This window comes from Cylas formicarius, unplaced genomic scaffold (genome assembly GCF_029955315.1).
Source record: "Cylas formicarius isolate icCylForm1 unplaced genomic scaffold, icCylForm1.1 PGA_scaffold_6__28_contigs__length_40554024, whole genome shotgun sequence".
Classification (NCBI taxonomy): domain Eukaryota; kingdom Metazoa; phylum Arthropoda; class Insecta; order Coleoptera; family Brentidae; genus Cylas; species Cylas formicarius.
The window spans coordinates 32,435,647-32,460,876 of record NW_026844347.1 but is presented as its reverse complement, the minus strand read 5'-3'; the positions used below and the strand labels follow the sequence as shown (position 1 = coordinate 32,460,876).

Below are 25,230 nucleotides of genomic sequence, written 5' to 3'. Positions count from 1 at the left end.
TGGAATCCTGGAGTTCAACGAGCGAACGGATGATATCCCGGAATATAGTGTCATCACATTTTTCCATCCGTGAATCAATACGTGAGAATATATATATATATATATATATATATATATATATATATATATATATATATATATATATATATCACGTATTGATTCACGGATGGAAAAATGTGATGACACTATATTCCGGGATATCATTGTGTTCGAAGTGTTTTTGGAGCGCGAGCATTGAAGATGCCAAGTGAGATTTTGGCGAAACGTCTGCAGGATTCCAGTCGGAGTTCAACGATATATATATATATATATATATATATATATATATATATATATATATATATATATATATATATATATATATATATATATATATATATATATATATATATATATATATATATATATATATATATATATATATATATATATATATATATATATATATATATATATATATATATATAGGTTATGTTTCTTTATTTCTACTCCCTATTTAAAGTTTTACTTAATTAATGTTCTTGAATATTATTAAATGATTTTTTTTTACGGCTTGCATTGTACCACTCATATTTAACCGAGATTCTTCCTTACTAATTCTACGCTCCAGAAGAAAACATTTTGCCAATCTCAATTGCTGTGTTATTTTTGAGTTACAGAAAAAAACGATATTTATAAATATTTTTATTTAGCCCTTTCCTGGATACATTTACGTTTTTATGGTGCCATCCTATACTTTAATATCTCTGATACTTCAAAATATTGTATTCTTTTAATGGAGCTTTTTTGGAGAATACACAAAACGGAAGAAATTTTTTTATCAACTTCATTATTTACGTTTTTTTGGGGTTAAAAAAAAATGAAATTTTAAAAAATTTGCATGTTTTAAAGTTTCTTAGAGAATACGACATTTTTAATTTTATGATATATCGTGACTTTCTCTTACTGATTCTATTCCCTAGGGAATTTCTTTCGTTGTCGTCATTAAAATTTTTGAGTTGCAGAAAAACGGTATTTCGATAAACCCTATGTTTTAACAGAACTTTCTTCAAGAAAAAAATATTTTTGTCTAATAATGCTACTCCCATTTGAACGTCAGTTTCTTTTACTAATTCTCAATTCTCAACGTCAATATCTGAAATGGTGTTTCAAAAAGTTGCATGTTTTAATGGAGCTTTTTCCGAGGATACAACTTTTTTTTTGAGAGAATCGTCACTTTCTTCTGCTAATTCTACTCCCTGGAAGAAAATGATGACCATTGATAAGCATGTTATAATGGAACTTTTTTCAAAAATAACATATTTTTGCTTTATTGTGTTGCTTTCACTTTAATGTCACTTTCTTTTATTATTCTATTCTCTGGAGGAAATTATTCTTTCTACGTCAATATCTGTTATTTTGGATATTTTAAGAAGTTGCATTTTTTAATGTAGTTTTATTCGAGAATACGACATTTTTATTTTAATGACAATGTTTTACAGCCACTTTCTTCTACTAATTTCACTCTCCAAACGAATTGTTTTTGTCATCGTCATTACCAATTTTGTATTTAATTGCGCTTTCTTTCATAATACATTTTTGCTTTATGGTGCCACTATCACTTTAATGTCACTTTCTCTTACTAATTCTACCCATTGAAGGAAATTTTATTATCATCGTCATTACCAATTTTCAATTACAGAAAAAAAAATTGAAAAGTTGCATGTTTTACTGGAGCTTTCTTGAAAAATACGACAAGCTTGGTTATATCGTGCTACTCCTACCATTACGCCACTTTATTTAACTAATTCTGCTCTAATGAGAACATTTTTTTGGTACCATCGTCACTAATTTTTTGAGTTACAAAAAATAGGTATTACAAAAATTCCGTGTTTTAATGAAGTTTTTTTTGAAAAATACGACGTGCTTATTCCCACTACAACGTCACTTTATCTGACTAATTCTATTCCAATGACAACATTTTTTTATCATCATTACTGTTTTTGAGTTACAGAAAGTGGAGCTTTTTTTTTAAAATACGGAATGCTAGCTTATATCGTCCTAAGCCCCTTTTTACTGGCACTTTATCTGACTAATTCTACTCCAATTAGAACATCTTTTGTTATCATAGACACTATTTTTGAGTTACAAAAAAATAGGTATTACAAAAATTCTATATTTTAATGGAACTTAATCTGACTAATTCTACTCCAATAAGAACATTTTGGTATCACCATTACTATTTTTGAGTTACAGAGAAAATGAAACGTATTTCAAAAGTTGCATGTTGTAGTGGAGCTTTTTTTTGAAAATACAACATGCTAGCTTATATCGGCCTAAGTCCATTTTACTGTCACTGTATCTGGCTAATTTTACTTCAATGAGAACATTTTTTTGTAATCATCGTAACTATTTTTGAGTTATAAAAAAATAGGTATTACAAAAGTTAAATGTTTGGATGGAGCTTTTTTTGGAAAATACGACATGCTTGCTTATATCGTCCTATTCCTTCTGTAACGTCACTTAATCTGAATAATTCTACTCCAATAAGAATATTTTGTTAACACCATTACTATTTTTGAGTTACAGAAAAAATGATAGGTATTTCAAAAGTTGCATATTGTAATGGAATGGAATAAAAGGAACGACATGCTTCCTTTTATCGTCCTATTCTGTCTATAACGCCACTTTATTTGACTATTTCTAATGCAATGAGAACATTCTTTTCTTATCATCATTACTATTTTTGAGTAACAACAAAAAATTGTTTTAAAGTGTCATGCTTTAATGAAGTTTTTTTTTGGAAAATACGATATGCTTGCTTATATCGTCCTATTCCTACTGTAACGTCACTTTTTAAAAAAACATGATAGGTATTTCAAAAGTTGCATGGTCCTATCCACACTATAACGTCACTTATTCTAACTAATTCTGCTCCAATGAGAACATTTTCTTTGTTATCATCATTACTATTTTTGAGTTACTCAAAAATTTTATGGAGTTTGTTTTTGTGCTGCGACTCGCACTCTAACGTCCGTTTCCCCCACTAATTGTTGTCTCCGCGGGAAAATTTTTTGTCAACGCCAATATTTCTATTTTCCAGTTACGGAAAAAATTGTCCCTGAAAGAGTTGTCCGTTTTAATGAGCTTCGCGTACCTCATAAAGGTGTTTGACGAACGCGTCAGGTCGCGTAACGAACGTTCGTCGGCCGTCAGCGAATCAACGTGCCGGGCGAAAACGACGTTCGACCCGATAAAAAAAAACAAAATCGAAAAAAAATAAGTAAGGACGTGAAAATCCTGCGGGTCCGCATAGAGCTGGGAATCCTACTGTGCCTGCCGCCGTGGCTGAGCGAAAAGTCGGCGTATTGCTGGGAAGCGACGATGCTGTAGGCGTCGCGGCGCGCTTCAGTATGACACCGACGCTCATTCAAACCGCGGCATCGCATAGTGGACGCGGAGCAGCGTCGTCGTCGTCGTTTTCGGTATTTCGCCGCGAGACTGACGTGAACGGAAGCGCGTAACTCTTTAACGCCACTTTTCGAAAGTTTTTCATTCGGAACGGGAATATTATACGATGTAAATGTGCCGAATATGGTGGTCGAAGGTTTTTTACCGATCTATGGATAATCGCTTAACGTTAAAATTTACCAGGCGGGTCATTTGCAGGAACGAAGTAAGTACGCCGTTAAATGTTTATAGGTAATTTTATTCGTTTTTAATTAATATTGTTGTGTGGTAAACGCGAGTTCAAGTGTCCAATTGACGCGAATTTCCAAAAGGAGAAATATAATAATTTAAATTTTAAGATGTTAACCACCAGGCCTTATAGTATGGTTTTATGGTTATCATTATACAGGGTGGCCACTTTTTAATTGAGGCTTTATGGACAAATTTTAAAATTTTAAAGCATTGAATTGAATTGGAACAATCGTTTAATTTTTTTTTTAAATTTATATGCACCATGGGCACTGAAAGCAAATAAATGAAATGATCGGAGGTTTAAAATGAATGCTATAAATGTGATTATATCCGTTTTTATTGACTAATATACCTGTTTCTATTCCCCATTTCAAAATATAAAATTTGACATTAATGTTTAGTCGTAGTAAAGTTCTTGAGTAACTCGATTAACCTAATTAAAATGGCCGTCTACCAAACTTGTTGCGTAATATACTATTTTAAATTTTTTGATTAGGTTATTCTGATTTGTTCTGATTTAACTACTTATGCGCATGGTTTTTTCCCATCTCAAACTATCTCCAGAGATTTTAACTGAGAACCGAGAAAATAAACCATTAACCCGATATGCTAATTATAAAATTAGTTTTTTTTTTAAGAATTTAAATGTACAAATCATATTTAAAGTTTCAATGTTGGAAGCAATAATTGAAAATTGTATAGGCAAAAAACAGAATTTTATTTTGAACCATGCAACATATATATAACGTTTTTTTAATTGTTGAATAAAAATAAATCTGTTAGGAAGGAGATACTCAAATAAAATAATTAGGTTTAAATTTCTGTGTCTATTGAAAAAATGACCCTGTCCAACTAAAACAAAACATACCGTCATGACTGCCCATTACTTTATTAAAAAGAACCCGCAAAAGTTTTTATATGAGAATGTTATGGTCTCTTCTGAATTATTTTTTTGTACAGTTTAAACAATTAAGCATCGTGAAGTCAAGAAAAATACACTTCTAGTTCTGATATATTTTTTTAAAGCAATAACAACTAAGTTAACGCAAAACATGTTTATCTACAATAGAAAACAATTTAAGTTAAGGTTAATAGATGTTAATTAAAAAAATCCACTCTTAAATAATAATAATAAATAATAAAATTTAGTTAAATGTTCGAACCAAATACCGATAAACTGTGTATTTTTGAGATCAGTTCGTTGAAATTCTTGTATTGACATCAGTCATAGAGAAAACGAAATAATAAAAAAACATACTTTATTATACTTTATTATGTTTATTATCTCTTTTAATATGCCCAGTTGGTAGGCGTCAAAATATAAACGAAAATTTTATGTTTGCATTTTTTGGCAGTGAAACAAGTTACAACCTTAATCTTAAAATGAGCAAATGTGTTTTCACTTTAAAGGCTCTAAAGCATTATATAAATAAAATTATACATATTTTTCAATTTTGGGATGTACGAATACGGTTGGACTAAAAACGGTTAAAATAATTTGAAATCATTTTAACATGCAGTGGAGACAACATTTACTTTACTTTAAAAAAATAGACTGCTCTATCAAATTACCGAAAAATTGTTTTGACTTTTTTAGTAGTTTAGCCATTTAGTTAAAAGGACAAAATATATGGACATGAAAGTTCATTTAGGGAAGTAATAATGTTACGGTTATCAAATATTGAAATGTTTAGATGATCGTGAAAAAAAAATCATCGTTCTCCATTAAGATCATATGTTTATTTGTAAAATTTTCATTTTTTATCCATAAAATAGTCCGTCGACGATTGTAACTACTTAGTACTTTTCATTACTAGTTAAGTGGGAGATCCACTTGGACATCGGTTGCGATGAGGAAACTTATCATTAATGAATTTTTAAAATGTTAACCACAATGGTGCGTTAACACGGAGTGTAGCTTGGTTGTGAATAAATAACTATGTAGAACTAAACTGACGGTCAAAACATTCATTAATTTTTGTAATTGGTTGACGCTTCCGAATTCTAATAATTTAGAGGTGTCGTTATTAGAAGTGTGACTAAGCTGTTTATATATCTACTGCAAGCGACGAGTAGTTCTTCACTCCTTATATACAGGGTGGCTCACGGTGCCACTACCACCTAAAGTGTTTCACTAGAATATTTTTAAACACGCAGTGTTGCCGATTTATTATGAACGTGGCAACATGCTTGGTTCTGCTCGGGTTTATTACCATGCTTACTCTTTTTAAAATATTAATTAAATTTTCACTTAATAGTTTCGTTATTTATGTTATTAGAAACCCGAGCTTCTACGGCGTGCTTAATATTGTAGCTTTTTTAAAATTAAAAACTAATATTTATGTTTGATAAACTCCAACATGAATACATTCACAAAATGACTTGTGACGTGACCTTCAGAACCGACAAACGTTAAAATATCTAAAATCTATCGACAACATCCGATCGCTCCCAAACCCGTGACTAAAGTACCTCAAATGGCCGATGTGGCCCGCGACAGATGGTAACGAAGCTGAAGTCTTGAAGTGACACCCTCCGAACGTTGGATCTCGGCGCAATTAGGTATTGTAGCATATGGAGTAGAAAATATTTATTTTTCAGAGAATAGTGTCTGAATTTTACCATATACTAGAAAAAACAGAAAAGCAATCCGTACCGACAGGAAGTATGCTGAAACTTATTCGAAACAGTTAATGACAACACCGCAACAAAAAAAAAAAAGAATAATGGGTTTAGTTGTTTGTGGGTAGTACGATGGAGAACTGGGAACGATGACACACCAATACAGAGAATTACTGACGAGCAGGAAACTGTGGATGATGTCAAAAGATCTAAACAACACTTGACATTTATACGTGATAGAGACAGACAGGGTTTCTAAATGCCACGGGTGGATTTTAGTGGCCCGTATCGACCATTTTATTTTCGTCAAAGCATCTGCGACATCTCATGACAAATTCCCAGTTACATCAAATCCATCAGAATGATAAAGTTTTATTATACGCCTACGTTATTGCAAACGTTACTCATATTGGTGGTCCTTCGCAGTGAACTCTTAAAGGTTTGGTGGCCCAATTTAAGACGATTGATGATTGGTGAAGTGAATTTTGAGTCCTTAATTTTTCGTAAACGATGATATTCCATTTTTTATGTCGCAAATTGTGGTTTTAGCAGGACAGCGCTACGTGACACATAGCGGACGCCAGGATAGACATTCTTCCCGATCGGTGTGAGGCTATGGTTACCTCTCGCAGAGTTGAGGTGAATTAGTCATCAAAGTCATGCGATTTGACTCTGCTAGACTTTTTCTTGACGGGTTTCTTGAAGTCGCAGGTCTATGCAAATAAACCATAATCGATCCATGCCTTAAAGTTTAACATCTCTCAAATTCAGCCGGATCTATGCAGAAGAGTCATGAACATTGGACTTCTCGGATCCTCGAAAATGAATTGAAAGAAAAAAAGATTTTTGTTAATACCTCTTGCCTCATTGCAACCAACATCTACCCGGAAAACCCCTTCATAACATGTCGGTCTAGAGAACTTCGTCATTTATGAACGAGGTTTCACTATTGGGAAACTTGTAAAACCTGCAGCGAAATATGCACCGCCAAAATAATTTTCGTTTTAATTTCCCATACGATCTGAATACGAGGTTCTGGTTTAATATACCACGCTACTAAGTAAATAATTTGTTTCACCGGATTATGCGTTTGCTATGCACTCTGCGGTGCACGCTGGTCGTTAAAATGACACGCCGAGATGACTAATGATGCAAACTGCTTGAAAAAGTGTAAAAGGAATGATCTCACTATAACCGCCGTTTCTAGCGCAAAATTCTAATATCGGGCTGGGCTCGTTTTCGTTTTGTGTCCTATTATTTACATATACACTAACGCTAATGGGATGCAACTCATCTAAAATCAATCACTTTGGCACCACGGGTCATTTATTTTTGGGAGCGATTTGAACGCACACGCTTATTTTAAAAACAGATGGAGGTTTTCGGACGGCCTTGATTGGCGCCGAGTGTTATCTATATTGTCATTTATTGAATTTATTGAATTTAGCGCGCCGTAACTAGCCTTTTAACAATTAACACGAGGCAACTCAATCAGTCAATAAAATTGTTCTCAAAAAAAAAACGAAAACTTTTTTTAGTCTAGTTTTCTTAAAACTACGATTTATTATTTTTCGATTCGAGGCGTTTTCACCAATAATTAGAATTACCGTATTTTTCAAGTTTGATAAACGACACTTATAATAATGATAATAATTATTATAATATTTATTGCGGGCACAAATTAAATATGACAAATCAATCAAATAGTGATTAGTTATATATGCATAATTTAAAATAGCCTTAAGAATCAAACCTAAAAGAATAGTAAGTTTTAGTAGGTAACTATTGATAAATGTCTTTTCTGCCTGACTCTGACGTATACCTTGGAAACTATTTAAAAGTCATCTTACAGAGAAAAAAGTTAATAATACCTATAGTTATAAAAAAATATCATTTGTACCATGTAAACACGTCAATGACCATTCTTGGTTTTGCGGACGACCAAGTTTTCCTATACGAAGATGATTCTTGGAATGATCTTAAAACCAAAGTGGAAAATGACTTCAGTAAACGCTTGAGCTAGTTAAAACAGATGACTCTCACGGCAAATGAGGCAAAAAACAGGGGTTTGCCAAATTTTAATAATTTAGATATACAAACAATAAACAATGAACACCATTCAATAAAATCGACAGAAAAAATAAAATACTTAGGAATAAGAATAGATACACAGTTAAAATAGATTAAACGTTTACAAACAGTAGTAAACAATGAAATTCAAATATTTTAGAAATATTTTAAATAAACACCAAATGTTAACACTTCATTATGAATTGTACATGCAGTGACGTTTATAATATAGTATTTTGGGATGGGAGGAGTACTGAATGTATATCATAAAAAAATTGGAAATTATAATATAAAATATTTCCTAAAGATTGTTTTCCAAAAAACTAGAAGTTATTCTTCTGGATAACTGTTCTTACAATACAAGAAATAGAGCAAAGGTAAATGTGATAACAAATAAGTGCAAAAAAAAAGCAAAAGTTCTTACACATTCTTGCAGGCCCATTTTTATAATTTCCTAGATGTGGATTTCAGGCAGAGATTCACAATTTTAACATATCAAAAAATGTATTTTATCTGTAAACCTCCAAGCAATAAACAACTTAATAAATATATGTGCGATAAGAACAAAAAGTAAACGAAATGTGAGAAAAAAAATATATATACAACAATAAATAACAAAAAAAGGGGAAAATGTCTAAAATAAAAAAAACTAAGAATTACGTGTGGGATTTGCTTGTTTTCAATATCAAATTTAAAGCAATATTTGTGTTGAAAATTTTCATATTCTGTTCCTTTAAACAGTTGTTAACGTCACTTTCTGCAACATGTGGCAGGGTAAATTAATGATATGTGATCCCGCACAACTTAAAGGTTTTAGAGAGAATTTTCATTTGTTTATTTTGTGGAAATAAAAAATGTGATGTATAATTTGTAGTTTGACTGTAGAATAAGAATGTTATTATTATTATTATATTATATTATTATAAGTTCTAAAATATTTCAGTGCTTTAATGTTCTATACAATCTATATGTTTTAGTTAATTAAACCGTTCCATATTAATAATAATTGTATGTTTTTTCACACCAATACAGAGGCCATATAGAGGCAAAATATAGTAGTGGGATTGTTAATATAATAATATGGTTAACATGCCGCTTGCTAGATCTCAGTATTCATTCTTGTAATTTGGAACTATCTAGTAGCTTCCACCAGTTTGCTCGAAAACCAGCCCGAATACATTCACTATGTGACGTATGACATAATCATCAGAACTGGCACACCTCAAAACATCATTGGTGTTTCAAATCCGATAGCTCCCAAACCCGTGACTAAAGCGCCAGAAGTGAGTCGCGGCAGTGCTTAGCGAAGCTCAAGCCTCCAAGTAATATTTTGCGCTTGCCTGATTAAAGTATTAAATTTATAGTAGGGAGTAAAGAAAAAAAGTTTTATGGTGGCACATAATTATCAACAACTTAATGATTTAAACATTGCTTTAATTGTAATACGATTTAAAACAAGTAATAAAACAAATAATAAACGAGTAAATAATATTAAATTGAAAATTTTATTGAAAATGAATTGAATAAATTTCACCCCAGCATACATTTTTTGAATTTTGCGTTTTTGAGTTGGCGTTAATTCGCAGTTTAGCGAGCGATCTAGACAGTTTTGAATTTAATTCCTCTAACTCATTTAAAAGCTATATAAGTAAACTCAAAATTTTAATTTAGATAACTTAGTTGATTGTTTACGGGGTAGAATTTTTGGGTTGGACGATTTTCGATGCAGTATTTTTACACTTTTTTGCTCATTTTTGTTTAAAACTTTTTATATTCATTTCAAATTATTTATATTATGAAAAATTTTAGTTTTTGGTTTTCTTTTACTTATCTTTCCTTTATAAGTTTGAGATAAGTTTTTTTTTGTTTGTAATCTACTGTAGTATTGCAAATCTGTTTATTTTAACCCATTAAACCAAAAATATGGTTTAAAATCGTTTTCAATTCGAATATCAGAATTAATATGGGAACGAAAACCTTTTCTACTGTTTGTTTCGTTTTAAAATTATGTCGGGACAATTGCCAGAAATATCGTAAAAAAAATGCGTTTTGGTATTATCGATTCTGCGAATTATATCGAATGTACCACACAAACAACTCAATTAAAGTGGGTAGTTCATAGATATTTGTTACGAATAAATTTACTGTCTTTTACGATTGTCAAGTCCGTATATTGTTGTAACGCAATTTTACTTGTGCATAATATTATTGCAGTATTTTACGAACGGAATAGTAACGATAAACTCCAAATTTTCCAACGAATAACCTGGTTTGATACAAATCGATTGAAACGAATAGATTTTTCCGTATTAGATTAATTCATATGTTAAACTTAGCAGTGATTTAAATTTGGAATAATACTTTTAAATTTGTTCCTGCCAAATGTGCCCTGCAAAAACATTTCCTGATTAGATTAGATCCTATTTTAAATCCAGGACATTGCGCTGCTCTAGACACATCATTTCTATATATCCGATGTGCAGGTAATTTTCTCCCAGAGTTGAATTCGATCCAACAAGGAAGCACCGAGCTTGTACGCAACAGCCTGGAGGTGACAGATATTTTAAATAAAATTCGAATTTGTCAGGTTTTACCGCAACAGAAAATAGAAATTCAGGACAAAAATACATCCCTTAATAGGTTTGCGTAAAACTGGGGAGGGGGTATCCTCTCAAACCGAACACGGAAAGCATCAACAAGCAATATGAACTAATTTTGCATTTATGGGAACGCATTTTCATTAATTAAACGTATTTAATTTAATTAAATTTAATATTTTAATTTAATTTAATGAAATATAATTAAAAAACATTCCGCCAATCGTTCCGAGTTTATTAAAAAATAACTTTAGATAGTTTAAGTCCAAGGGTTCGTTTTTTTCTTAATTATTATTAAAACGGTTTAAGATACCCAACTGAAATTTAGATCACAAATTCCTTTCATTGAGTCACAAACACAGTTGCTGACAAAATTGCCACTTATTTTTACTAACTTCATTTTATGGAGATACTTTTATTTTTTGTTGTTGACCAAAAGGATATTTTTTTAAACAATTTGATTTTAGAATGGCACCCTTGTTTAAAGCCAACAAAATAACTGCTATTGGAGTTCCTTGAAGTTTTAGTAAATAATGCTTACCGAATTAATAAAGTACTCCACGTAATTTTTACCTAAGGGAAATAATGAGTAACTAACTAATAAGTAAAAATGAATCTTTTGTGACCCAATAAAATATTTTTGTGGTTTAAATTTCAGAAATAGTTATAACACCATCCTTTGGAGCTTCTTATACAGAGGTCTTCTCAAGGAGGCATTATCGGACACATTAACCAAAATAATATAGCATTTCCAAATTAACTGAAGCACACTTAAATCAATAATTTGGGAAATAGCAGACGCAGCTTTCATCAATAATTCGTGTAACTCCTATTGTATGTAGTTATCTAATAGTTATCAAATACAGCACAGTAATGTGATTGATTGTTTTCCGTATCCCACTTCTGATGTGACCTTTAAGTAATAAATAATAAAATAAGTAAAACATAGATATCCTTTATAAATAAAAATAAGCAGCATAATTGCAAAATTATAGCAAATTAGTGAGTACTGAGTAAACTTAAATATCTATATTAACGTGTAGGATTCCTGTTTGTTGTAGTGTATCCAGGAAATATTGTGGTTGCGGTTTTATTTGTCCCGCGTTCGTAACAGTCTTCAAAATACGTGTTCGTTTAATTCTCGTCTTGCTCTTTAACTCGCCGGTCAGTCCTAATTAACGCGTTTAACATAAATTGCAACAAAGGCAAAATTCGGTTCATTAATATTGAATAATTGGTTCTTCCTGGTTAGCAATTACGTCGCATCATTAACAGACTTTCCGTGTTGGGTTACAGGTTGTTTTGCAGCCTACTGGAAGAACATGTGCTTTTGGAATCTAAGTTATTAAAAATTAAAGTTTTCTTCTTTCTCAAATTATCCGCAATTTCTTCCGCAAGGGGGCGCAATTACAATATACACAATTTTAATAGTTGTTAATATTAACATATATTTTCTGAACTTATGCAAATATACATAGAAAGATTTCGACAAATTTTTTAAAAAAATAACAGGAGCCGAAACACATTAAAAATTATCATATGAATTATTGTATATAAATAAATTTCATGTTTATAATGATTATCAGAGGGGACAAAATTGTATTTTTTTCCAAAAATCCTATCACTGCTACTCGCACCTCGCCACCAGCCGGTATATCGCAAGGTAATAGCGTCGAGAAGCGTGCTGCGATATATTAAAATCTTTCTAGCCAATCATTGGTCAATGGTCTGTGACGGACGCCCTGAAAAATTTTATTATAAAATTTAAATTCGCTCGCTTTCCCGTAACTTTTAGAATGGACTTGCAGGCGGTCAGAAAACTTGGTTTATTATTTTGACAGAAAATATAAGCTAAAGAATTATTTAGCACTCAAGTTTTCGGTGAGGCTGACTAACACTGGTGAATCTGGATCATCTTCGTAGTACACTGCACCTTACCGTATAAATGCTTTTTACCTGAAGAAGTGATTATCATAATAGTTTTAATAGCAATAATAATACTTTTTAAGAATCAAAATATTTAAAACAAATTCAGTCAATGAAATAATTTATCACACCCCATTTGCAACAAAATTACTCCAAAATTTTAACGAAAGGAGGTAATATGCTTGGACTTTGCTGCGCTAGAGTTGTAACCTATTTTGTGTTTATTTTTTTGTTTTATGCATTCCTCGGTGTATCATAAAAGTATCACATTACACATTGATGCTACTAGATATATACTGTACATTTTTACGTGGTTCTATGTTACTTTCATGTCGATAAAATGTAAAGGACACTTCTGGGAAACTAGTGGCGCAGATTATAAACAATAGTTATTAAATTTGCACATACAATACGTTATTCTTCTCCCAATAATAAATATCAATAATTGAATCTTCATAAATCAGTTGATTTATAATGAAATATGGAAATTATCTGCTAATCATTATTTATATTAATTTCGATTAATATTTTCCAGATTTTCCGGGTCTGTTTGAGCCTTTTATATTACTATCCGAAATGAATCTGCATAGGTTTATATGTTTTTACCTGCCAGTTGATAAAACTAACAATTGAAAGAATTATGGCGGAAGTTGAATATAAACAAAGGTGTTAAAAAAAAGAAATAAGACACCGACTACGAGGTAATTAAGAACCAATGTATCATGTTCAACGATATTAGCATAATCCCAAATTTGAAGATGTTTGTACCCTAGTTCAAATATTGTCTTGTTCGAATTAGTTTTCTTTTTACTTTCGAAGGTGCTTTGATTCGCCGCAACTCTTTTCAACGCAAAGCCAAACAGGAGAAAGAAGCTAGTCGACGATATTTCACGTTAAACAGGAAGTACTTGAGGAAAGTCTGACAAATACGCTGCGCCCAAGTAATCTCCTGACAAGCGATCTCTAGGCGCCTTTAAGAGGGCCCTTCACTGCTTTAACTGATACACTGGATTCGTCCAGAGTTTGCTTGTATATTAGCCGTAAGCGTGAATTGAATTAGTGTCTGAAAAAGCAGGATAATCGAAGTAATATCTGTGGAACAAAAACATATTCTTTTACAGGGCAAATGGAAAATGTTCGTCTTTATTGAGAATGTTAGGTGAAATGAGTGATAATTATAAGTAATTACGCGTCATTTTTGGAGTGGTAAATAGGTAACTTAATGTGATTTTGAAGGAAAATTCCTTATCCCGTATTTTAATCGACAGTTCTTCCTATCGTTCATTAATATTTCGAGCTCTCATAATTGTACCTATTTGTTTTTTCCACTGCGTTACTTGTCGTTCCTTTCTTCTTCTGTTTTGTGGTGTATACGTCCGTGTCTTCTCCACTTTCATGACGTAGCCATACCATAGTATCTGTCTGGATTCTACTCTTTCTACTTACTACTTCGTTTTTTTTATGAAAGTTGCTACGATTCACACCCTTATGTTTAATGCTACTTCTTTTTTTCCTTACTGTGTCCTATTTTTAATATGCTTTTTTGTTGTTCCGTCCTCGAACACAATAGTAGGCAAATATTTAAATGCTCTATTTATTGATCTAGATCATCTGGTGTGGCTCCCATCATTCTCGGTTTTGCTGATGTTTATTCTTGGGTCCCATCTTTTGTATTCTTCTTTGAATTTTCTAAGCACGAAGTCTGCTGAGTACTTCAGCACTGCTACTGCATTTCTATTTCCCTTCCTGCTGTTTTCCTTTTTCAGTTATCGATGGGTTCTTAGATATATATTTTACACAAAGCAGGGTCCTTCCAAATATCATTAATATAAGTTTACCTCAGGTTAAACCGTGTTAATTACAGTGGGACTTATTATGGAAATAATTTTTTTAGCAATTTAGTTTAGTTTTAGTTTAGTAATATTTTGCCAGATATGTTGGTCACCAAATATCCTCCGATTATCCTACTTTTGATACTTTATACCTATAAGATTTGTTTATTTTTATGGACTATGTATTTTTCAAACTGGAAACATATAAAAACAATAGTTTTATAATATATAATAAGTTTCAAATAGAAGTTCGTGTACGCAAACCTACTACTGAAGCTTGTTTATATCTTACCATTAAATTTTTGAATAAAAGATGGTTAACGTCCGAAAATATTGTTACTTTGAACCATACCTCCTTTGCATCTTCACGCGTGGCATAATTTCATTAACGTAAGCATCAATATCCAGCGCATGGTGGCGATGTAATTGTAATCCCATTCGGATTTGTTCAGAAATTGCAGGCGTGATTTTAAAGTCATAAAACTAATTGACGATAATTTTATCTGCGGCGTATTGAAGCTCGATAAACGTATCGTGTATGTAGGCGATAGAAAAACGACACGGCATCTAATTTTATGGCATATAATTTTTGCCTTTTTTTTTTTTGGATAAACCAATAATTCTCCAAACTTTCTCCTGCTTTCATTCACAATATCTAGTGATTTTTTAAAGAACACACTTAGCGTTTGCTTCACTTATTTCACTTTTTTTTCTCCATTTTAATTGTTTTCTTTGCCTTCTTTATTTGAGAGATTGACTTTAAACTCGTTTGAGTGCAATTTTATTTTTGTATATATATTTTTGTTGTTGATAAAAATGTTTTGCATAATAATCTCTACTTACATTATAACACGGTAGTTAAAGATACAAAATGAATCGCGGGTCAATATTGAAGAATATAACATAATGATCGGATATGCAATTTACATAGTTTACGGGAATTGTGATTATCATTATTACTACCAAAAAAGGTATTTAATGTAATGAGCTTTTTAAGTTGTGCTATGAACTTTTGGTTGAAATATTAGTAGTGCCAAATTTTTTTTAAAGATATATAAATTATTGTTGTACTTCAATCTTAACTGTATGTATGCGGTTGTCAGTTTGAATTTTTATTACATTTTTATAATTAGTAACAGAAACGTATCCATTTAATATTTCTTGCCTGCTGAACTTTTATTTACTTTACTTTACTTTATAAATCCTTTTTGGTAACTTATAAAATTATAAGTGTTCCAAAACCATCTACCTTAGTTTGGTTTTATAAAAGTTTCCAATATTATTTGAAGCTCATATAAAACTCTACATTTTTAAAAAGCGGTAATTTATCTACAAATAATTTTAACTTTAAGGTTTTTACGGACATTACGTTTGGAATTGCTCAAAACATGGGCGCTTCTGTTCCAAGAAGGGTAAAATTTAAATTATTCGATAAATTTTTTTGTGCCAAATGAAATCCCAGAAATCTTTAGATTTTTTTGGTTGTCATAATATTTAATAAGATATTGTCAAAATATTGTCAAAGTGCAAATCCGTTCCTGTCAACTGTAAAATCAAAATACAAAGACGCGAATGTATTGTAAAAATTTAGAAATAGGTGAAGCGAAGAGCAGACGTTTGCTTGCTGTTTATAACCACTGTAGGTGGGTTTCATAACGGTAATGAAAACATATTCCTTGCCATTACAAAATTTATTTATGGTATTTAAACGTAACGGTTACGTCTTAGTTACAAATAAATGGGAAGTAAAATATTTATATGGGACTAAAATTTGGTCACCGTTACCTTTATCAGATTCTCCGTGTAAGTGCTATAGCGGTTTTGTATGAGTAACGGAAACGTTTCGCAAATAATTATTTTTTTAAACACTTATTCACAATTACCTCAATTTTTAATACTAAAAGTGGTAAAATTATATATCGTGGAAGTTTCCATTTCATCTATTCAGCTTTGATTCTTTGAACGACCGTTAGTAAAAACTTTTGGCACTAAGCAACAAAAGATTTTAATTCACAAGATTTCTTGTCAGTAACCGTTAGACTTGTGTATAAGACATTATACTTGAAATATCTTTAGAAATTAGTGTAAAATTGCGATAATATATTAGAGTCTCATTTAAAAATTATAAAAAAATTATGCTTGGTTATTGCTGTATAAAAGCTGTATATTGCTGTATAAAGTCTGCAGCACTACGGTTACACATGTTACAAATTTTGCAAGTTAAGGTTCTTTTGGTTTGGAATAGACTGTGTTAGTCTTTTTTAAAACAAGGCGCCAGAAAATTTTGCTGAATGTCTCTTGTTTTGCGTAGATCGAGGCATCGTGAAGGGCAGCATCTTGGGTCCTTTTATTTTTTCACAAATTCCTTTCATCAATACGCTGACAATACTGAAATTTATTTTTCTATTCCTGCCAATAAAGTACCCGAAGCAGTGAATATTATAAATGAAGACTTTTTCAAAGATTTCCAAAGTACACAAATTGGTTAGTTAATGGCAAGAGATTTCAGGTCATTTGATTTAGTGCTAATAGAGATAAACACTATAATGATCAATTGTTTCCAGTTGATTTAAGTCATTTGCATTACAGATGACGTGATATTATCAACATAAGTTTCTTGACTTGTTCAACAAATCTATGATAAATTAAGATTACTATACAGGGTGGTTTCTAATTGAATATTAATAATTAAAGGGGGCGGTTTTTGGGTCCATTTTAAAAATATGAACATATATCCTATACGTCTTTACTTTTGAGATATAATATTTTTTTTAATATCTGTAATACCAATTTAGATATTTTAATGATATTTGGCAGATATATACTATGTATTAAGGGGAATTGTTGTGAAAAGTGGCGGGAGTACCTTCTATTTTTATTTTTTCTATTAAAATAAAAAATATTTTTACCAATTCCAACCATTTCTAAGAAAAAAATAATATCTTGATTTTTTTCAATCGGATTTACAGTTTTCTCTAAAAAAAAAAACCTCTTCTCCGCATAGTCATAACAATATCGTTAATATGACAGCATGCAGAGAAGTTAGTTTTAATTTTTAAGTGAACACCGTGCGGCGGACTAAAAAAAATATAAATAATATAAAAATAAGGATATCAGTGACTGTCTATGAACAGATAATATTTTGGTTAATTAGGTCACAAATGCACTGGTTAAATCGAGAACTTTTTTTTGTGAAAAATAAAATAACTATCTGAAACAAAATATCCAGTTTTTAGTTACTAACTTCACTGTTCTTACTTTTCCAGTTTTGATGAAATAACACAACATCCTAACCTTTAAAGAAAAAACACTACCTACCATATTTAACAACCTTTTTGAAAAAAGAAAACATGGAAACTAGTTGTTAAAAGTGTCCTCCACCTTGAAGGATACACGCTTTAGCTCTTTGAAGTATACTTCCAGTATTTCTCGTCACTTCTACAGTGTTATCCGGGGTGCGATAAGCCAGACTTTTAAGATGCCCCCATAAAAAAAGTCTAAACTATTTTAATCTGGGACCTATGGGGCCATGGTTGAGGACGTACCCATCGGTTATTAAATGCGTGATTTAAATATTCTCTGACTGCAACACTAAAGTGAGTAGGCGCGCCGTCATGCATGAACCACATTCTTGTCCTAATAAAATATGGAACTTCTAGCAATATCGGCAAATCCTCTTCTAAAAACCGGTGATAATTATGGCCTTCGAGCCTTTCTGACAGGAAAAAGGGTCCACCTGAGTAATTTCCAACAATTCCAGTACAAACATTTACCAAAAACTGTTCTTGATGTTTAAATATGGTTATTGTGGAGCGCTCTGATTGCATTTATGAAAAAGTATAATCTGTAAATAATATTTCTTGGTCAAACAAGGGATATCGCGCAATTTTGTCCAAAAACCATTGACAAAAATTAACACGCAAGGGAAAATCTCTGGGAAGTAACGCTCAGACTAGTTGAATATGATATCGTACAATAGAAAACCGTGCAAAATTTTCCAAACCAAAATATGCGAGATATTCAGATTCAGCTGTCAGTAAACAAGTAATCATTTGAACCGTCACAAAGATCCACTAGATTCCTAACTTTTCATAATGCTATTGTAAATATTTATATGTCTCTCTGGCACTTTTCGCCTTGTTCTTTCATTAAATTATAATTTTTTTTTATTTTTTTTCCCTTTACATTTCTTCGTAACTCAAAAATCGTTATCCTCGTTTGTACATTTCTTTTTGCTGCCAATTTTGGCCGTACACTTTTAGTCGCATATATTAAGACAATTTTTGTCTGCGGATGTAACAAAAAAAGGAACCTCCAGTTAAGCACGAAATCGGGTTAGCATCGTTTTTGCTTTATCTCACATTCCGTTGGATGGATTACATAATCAAGCTAATTGCATTATACAATCTTCTCCAATACAAAGGATGATCAATCACATCACGCTCCACTGTATTTACGCTGGTCGTGTATTCATATAGACTTCAATTTCGGTGAAAAAAAATTGAACTCTTCGCTCGTAGTTGCTTAATCTATTGGCCGCGATATAAAGAAGTATTTACTGTTCAAGGGAAAGCTGGCGTATAGATTAGAAACATAGTAGTTGCGACAGTGAAAGCTCGAGGTTATGAAGCGTTGTTTCAAACCAAATTTACAGTTTGCTTCTTTGAGCAGACACAAGATTTGGTTGGACTCAAATTGTTTTCCAGCTCGTCCAAATTAGGATCGTAAAATTTTTAGCGTTGTATTGGAAGTCTAGATTTATTTAGTCTATGTTCCTTATTTTTTGAAGTTTGTTGTTAAGTAAGTTGAGTTACTTAGACTTTTTAAAAGGATTGGCTTTGGGATAGATTTGAAAAAAAAATTATTATTACACCTTTATCTAACATACGTGGAATCCAGACGGTCCTTGCTTCATCCTGGCGATGGTCTGATGAGGATTTATATTTGACCATTGTGACGTCAGCCAATATTACATTTTAAAAGAAATTAGCACTGCGATTCATCTGTTCACGTGATTTCGCATATCTCACTTTTCTTAAAGAAAAAATAACACACAACGCAACAGTTATATAAAGTAAAAATGTAAAAAAAATCTAAATGTATGTCCAGCAAGTTGATTTTACGAAACTATTTCTTTCTATCGCATTTACATATACGACTTATATATACATTTTTACATAATAGTTGTCTTTTTTTTTCTGTTGACAAATGACTAGATTTTTATACTTTTCGCCATATCTTAAACGAACGAATCTTTTGGGAGCACCCAGTATAATAGGAAAAAAAGCGTAAATACGATAGTCAATCCTTTATTTTATTAAATTTGTTTCATTCATTCATTCGCACATTCTCAGACATCCTGTATAATATATCTCCATTGTCCCACGCGAGTTTTTTATACATCCGCAAATAATTGGTATTTTAAGAATCCCAATATTTTTAATTGTATCCGAATTTGAAAGAAAATATAGGGTGTTCCATTCGAAATAAGAAAATCAAATTAAAAAAGTATCCCCAAAATCGAACACGTAATAGAAATAAATATTTTTCCTGAATTGAAAACAGTTTCTAGCTTTTTGTCCTGAGGATGTTACAATAATTTACGAAATTTAAGGGTAATTACTGTGGAAAGATATAAAAAAATATAGTCAAGTGGGCCGTTGATCTCTCTCTCTCTCTGTGTACGTCCGAGTTAAAGGACGTCAAAATCGATAGTTGAACGAACAGAATTTTAAAACAGGCGAATTAGTGTACGAAATTCGATAGTACAAAGCAAATTGGCTGAATCGATAAAGCCATTCTACTAATTATTCTCTGTACACGGATTAAAGTAAACTTTACGGTTTTCCGGTTTGAACGTATCCTAGTAGATTCCAGTTAATTTTAACGGAATATGAAATCATTTGACAATAGAGGTACAGCCCACAACATTTTTTCGTCGGATGTATTCTTTTATAACTTTTTGAAAAAAGGAAAAATGAACATGGCATCAAAAACATGTTTCGGTAACTATAATAGGGAAAACAAACTTTTAAAGTCTGTAAAGTACGGGATAATTTGGATAATTTGGGCGTCGACCTACAAACTAGATCTTCGTCAACATGCGATTAAAATGTTAAAGTTTAATCTTTATGCCAATATTCCTTTAAAATAATATTAACACTGAATTTCCACGTATATTTGTATTTTGTCACTCTTCATAAAAAGGATTTTTTTGAAACGTTATTTTTTCTTTTGGATACTTCTACAACCAAAACTCATAAATCAGGCGCAGCTCTTTATTAATGGATGGAGGAGGTGAATTTTTGATTAGTTCATAGAAACTGAGGCAACAGGTGCGATAAAGTTGTCACACTGCTAATTATTATGAGATAACTAGAGCGTCTTTCTTATTCGCATGGCGGCCTCTTCAATTCAATCAAGCGTACAGTAGTTTAAGAGCATCGAAAATCCATATTGGACATTTTTTATTATTCAGCAGGTTGATAAAAGTTGATCTGCCATAACTTCTCCGTCGGACTCCGCTCGTATTTCCTTATGCCAGGGATTCTGCATGAATTGAAGGCGTTGAACATCAAGTCCATAAACAACATCGGCAAGAATCAAATGTGACATTACAAAAGAATAGCAAAATATTTTTTAAAGTATCTTATTAAGTTCCGTTTTATGAGCATACGCAAGTTTAAGGTGACACAAAAATTTCCGAGAACAGTTCACATAGATTCTAACTAATCAAATAAAACTAGAAGCGGAAAACCCCAAGCCCAAAATTAGCAGAATTCGAATGCCTTGGACCGCTACCTGAAATACTCCTGAAATCTAAAGCTTTTAGCACTTGTGCCCTCCTAGTACTCACCCGGACCTCACAACGCTGACTGCTAGAGAGGCAGATAAACTCAGAATAACAGAGAGATCAATAGAGAGACTCATGCTAGGCCTTAACTTTCAAAACCATATACGTAAAAACGATCAGACGATGAAAGAATGGGAAGGACGTAATAGAGCGAGTTGCATCGTTGAGGTGAGCCTGGGCAGGACACATTGCCAGACAAGATGACATACGATGGCAAAACGCATTATGCAATGGAGACTACGCCAGCATAAAAGAAACATCGCTAGACGTCCCACAATGTCGATGGACGACATAACAGAGGCGGACTGGACGAGAATGGTGTCAGAGGGCCATTGACAGAGACGAGTGGAGGAGGAGAGGAAGGGAGGACTATATTCAGCAAAGGATATAGGCAAAGAAGAAGAAGAAGACTTAAGCTAAGACAACGAGACTTATGGGCAAATCTTATATTACTATTTCCAGGTTTGAACGAAAGGTGGAGCTGTTCATTAGCATAAAAATGAGCAAAGCAAAATCGTAAACGAATAACCAGCTGTGGGGGCTAATATATATGGTGAGTTTAAATTGATGAGGTTACGAACCTAAGATAAGAGTAGAAGGATTCTTTTGATTAAATTAAACCGCCTTGTATTCGTTTATGATTGTTTTGCCGCTGTTATTTGACAACCCTCGGTGGTTGGCACTTTTCCTACTGTTACCAAACAGTCGACTAAGTAGCAAGAGCGCCGTTAATTGCATTAATTAACGCGTAAAATTATTAGCAGTTGTGAATTATTCACAGGTGTGTTTGCAGTATAAACGGAATTTTCAGCTTCTGCGGAGATGACAAACTTATTTCTAATTTACATTCCGCTTGCCTGGAGAGACAGATGCATTAATTTAACTCGGTGCAGTGTAAAATTTATTTAATCGGTCGACGGGCGTCGAAAGGCGGGGGCGGGTCGGGATAAATAAACCGAGAATACGATTGTCGTCAGTTCCGAGATGGTGGGGGCGGGAGTTCGGCGATTTGTGAAATAACGAAAATTCGGTTGTTGTCGAGAATTGGATTTCTGCGGATTAGTAATATCGTTAGACCATGGTTTGGTCTGTTTTCCGGTGGTAAGAGCTTTTACTAATCAACGGCCGACGTTTGGCTTGAAATACCAAATGTACAGTTAAAAATAGAACAAGTTAAGATGTTTAGATACTTGACAATTATAATGAATTTGTAGAACCTCGAAAATCAGATGTCTCAATATATAATATGAAGCTTAATGAATAAAAAAATTATTAAAGTACGAATTGTTTTTGCTTATTTCGAACACATGAAACAAAAATTCTTTAACTCAGTTTGTTTAGTAGAGTAGCAAAAGGCTAGACTTGCTCCCAACAAATATCTTTCACAGAATAAGGCCATTGCTATTAAAATTATTATTATTAAAATATTCCGTATATCTAGTTATCGAAAAATAAATAGAATTAGTTATGTTATAATAAACATCAACATAACCAAGTATATACCACAACAGCCAATGGCTCTGATGATGAATTGGAAGAATTTTGTTCCGACATTGAGCTAGCGAAGAAGTGTATAAAGACTGATGACATAAACATCTTCAAGGGTGACCTGAACGGCAAGGTGGGCGCCGAAACTGTAGAAGGTGTTGTAGGTCCTTCCGGTCTCGCCGAGAGAAAAGACAGAGGATAACTTTGACAAGAAAATAAACTAATAGTTAGCAATACTTGGTTCAAACTCCCGAAAAAACGGTTATATACTAGGAAGTCTCCCCAAGATCGAGATGGCAACATCGTAAGAAACCAAATCGACTTCATTACTATTAACACCAGATTCCGAAATAGCCTTCTCAGTGCCAAGGCATATCCCGCATATGACATAAATTAGGACCACAACCCGGTGGCTCTGACGATAAGAGTAGGGCTTAATAGGATTAAAAGATCGGAAGCCAAAGACGGAATCGCCTGGTTAAAAGCGAAAGACAATGAACAAACGCAGTACCAGAAGGAGGCTGATAGAAAACTGAACGGAACTATGCGGATTGGCAGAGAGAGTCTAAAGCAGGAGGATATTGAAAGCACATGGCCAAATTTTAGGAACATCCTCATTGAGACTGAACAAGAAATAATAGGAAGGGAAGATCACAAGATGAAAAAACAATGGATAACTGATGAGATATTAAGGCTGATGGACGTGAGACGAGGGCTGAAGAACAAAAACGAGTAGGAGTATCGAAGAATAAATCGTGTAATCCAATAATAAATCAAGACTGCGAAGGAACAGTGGCTGACTATACAATGAAGTCGAAGACTTGCAGGAACAATATAAATATAGTTAACAAAAATTCATCTGGGGGCAATAGTTGATAGAAATGTACGGAGACGAACATCAGGATGGGTCAGTCATCGAAAAGAGAAACAACCTTATAATTCTCACGTCAGAAGTAGCCCGTTCAATCGCAAAAAATAAAAGCAATTAATCACCAGGTGAAGATTCAACGCTATCAGAACAATTTAAACACCTTAGCGACGACGCTATAAATAAACTGACTCACATACTCAATGCAATTTACGAAAGCGGACATATACCCCAGGACTGAGCACAAAGCGAGGCAGTGCCAGGATCACATGACCATCTTCCCGATGAGCTACGCAGCAATGATTCTGATGAGAATCATTTCTTAATGGCTGAAAGATATTTGGAAGTGAGACGAGAACTCTATGTCTGTTTTGTGGATTATAAGAAAGCCTTTGATCGCATACAACATCAAAAACTAATAGAAATTCTGCAAGAAATCGGGTTGGATAGCCACTATATAATTATGATACGCAACATGTACTGGAACCAAAAGGGATGCGTTCGAACAGCAGACGGTAAGACTTCCTATATAAAGATCGAAAGAGGTGTCCGTCAGGGATGTCTCCTCTCCGCGTTACTATTCAATCTGTATTCCGAATATATAATCAAACAATTATTAGAGAACCTCACCGAAGGAACAAAAATCAACGGCATGGTGATCAACAACCTCAGATATGCAGGCGATACCGTAGTCATAGGGGAATCGGAAGAACAGCTGCAAACATTGATGAATATATTACTGGAACATAGTACCAGAATGGAATTGGACATCAATACCTCACAAACTAAGACCTTAATGTTTAGTCGGACCCCACCGGAAAAAACAAATAAATATTGAAATTAAAAACACCACCCTTCAAAATGTAGAGACCTACATATACTTGGGCAGAGAAATCAATAATCATCTCGACCATTCGAGAGAAATCAAGAGACGCATTGAAATAGCTAGGGCGGGTTTCGTGAAGATGTTGTCTTGAAGTCTTGAAGATACGTCTGTCAATTCGAGTAAGACTGAGAACACTCAAGTGTTATGTGTGGCCGTTGCTCTTATATGGATGTGAGACCTGGATGGAAGGATTTGAAATGTGGTTACGCATAGGCTGGTCTACTAGAATGAGCAATGTAGAAGTACTAGCTGGGATGATTACTCTCCCTCAGAAAACAAACGCAACAAAAATCAGAAAAACCACCTACCTCGTTGATACAATGCAACACATAGAATATGGACATCTACAACTGATACTGCAAGGGAAGATTGAAGGAAGACGGGGTATAGGAAGAAAAAAGAAATCA

General features: G+C 32.8%; 1 protein-coding gene across 1 annotated transcript in view; it reads left to right on the top strand.

Annotated features, from left to right (window-relative positions):
* The first annotated feature begins 3,404 nt into the window (after window positions 1-3,404).
* The window catches only part of LOC132702919 (octopamine receptor Oamb), a 189,060-nt gene continuing 167,234 nt past the window's right edge, over window positions 3,405-25,230 (top strand). Inside the window, exon 1 of the mRNA XM_060671781.1 lies at window positions 3,405-3,655. The gene's annotated coding sequence lies outside the window, so the exon portion shown is untranslated. The remainder of the gene's footprint in view (window positions 3,656-25,230) is intronic.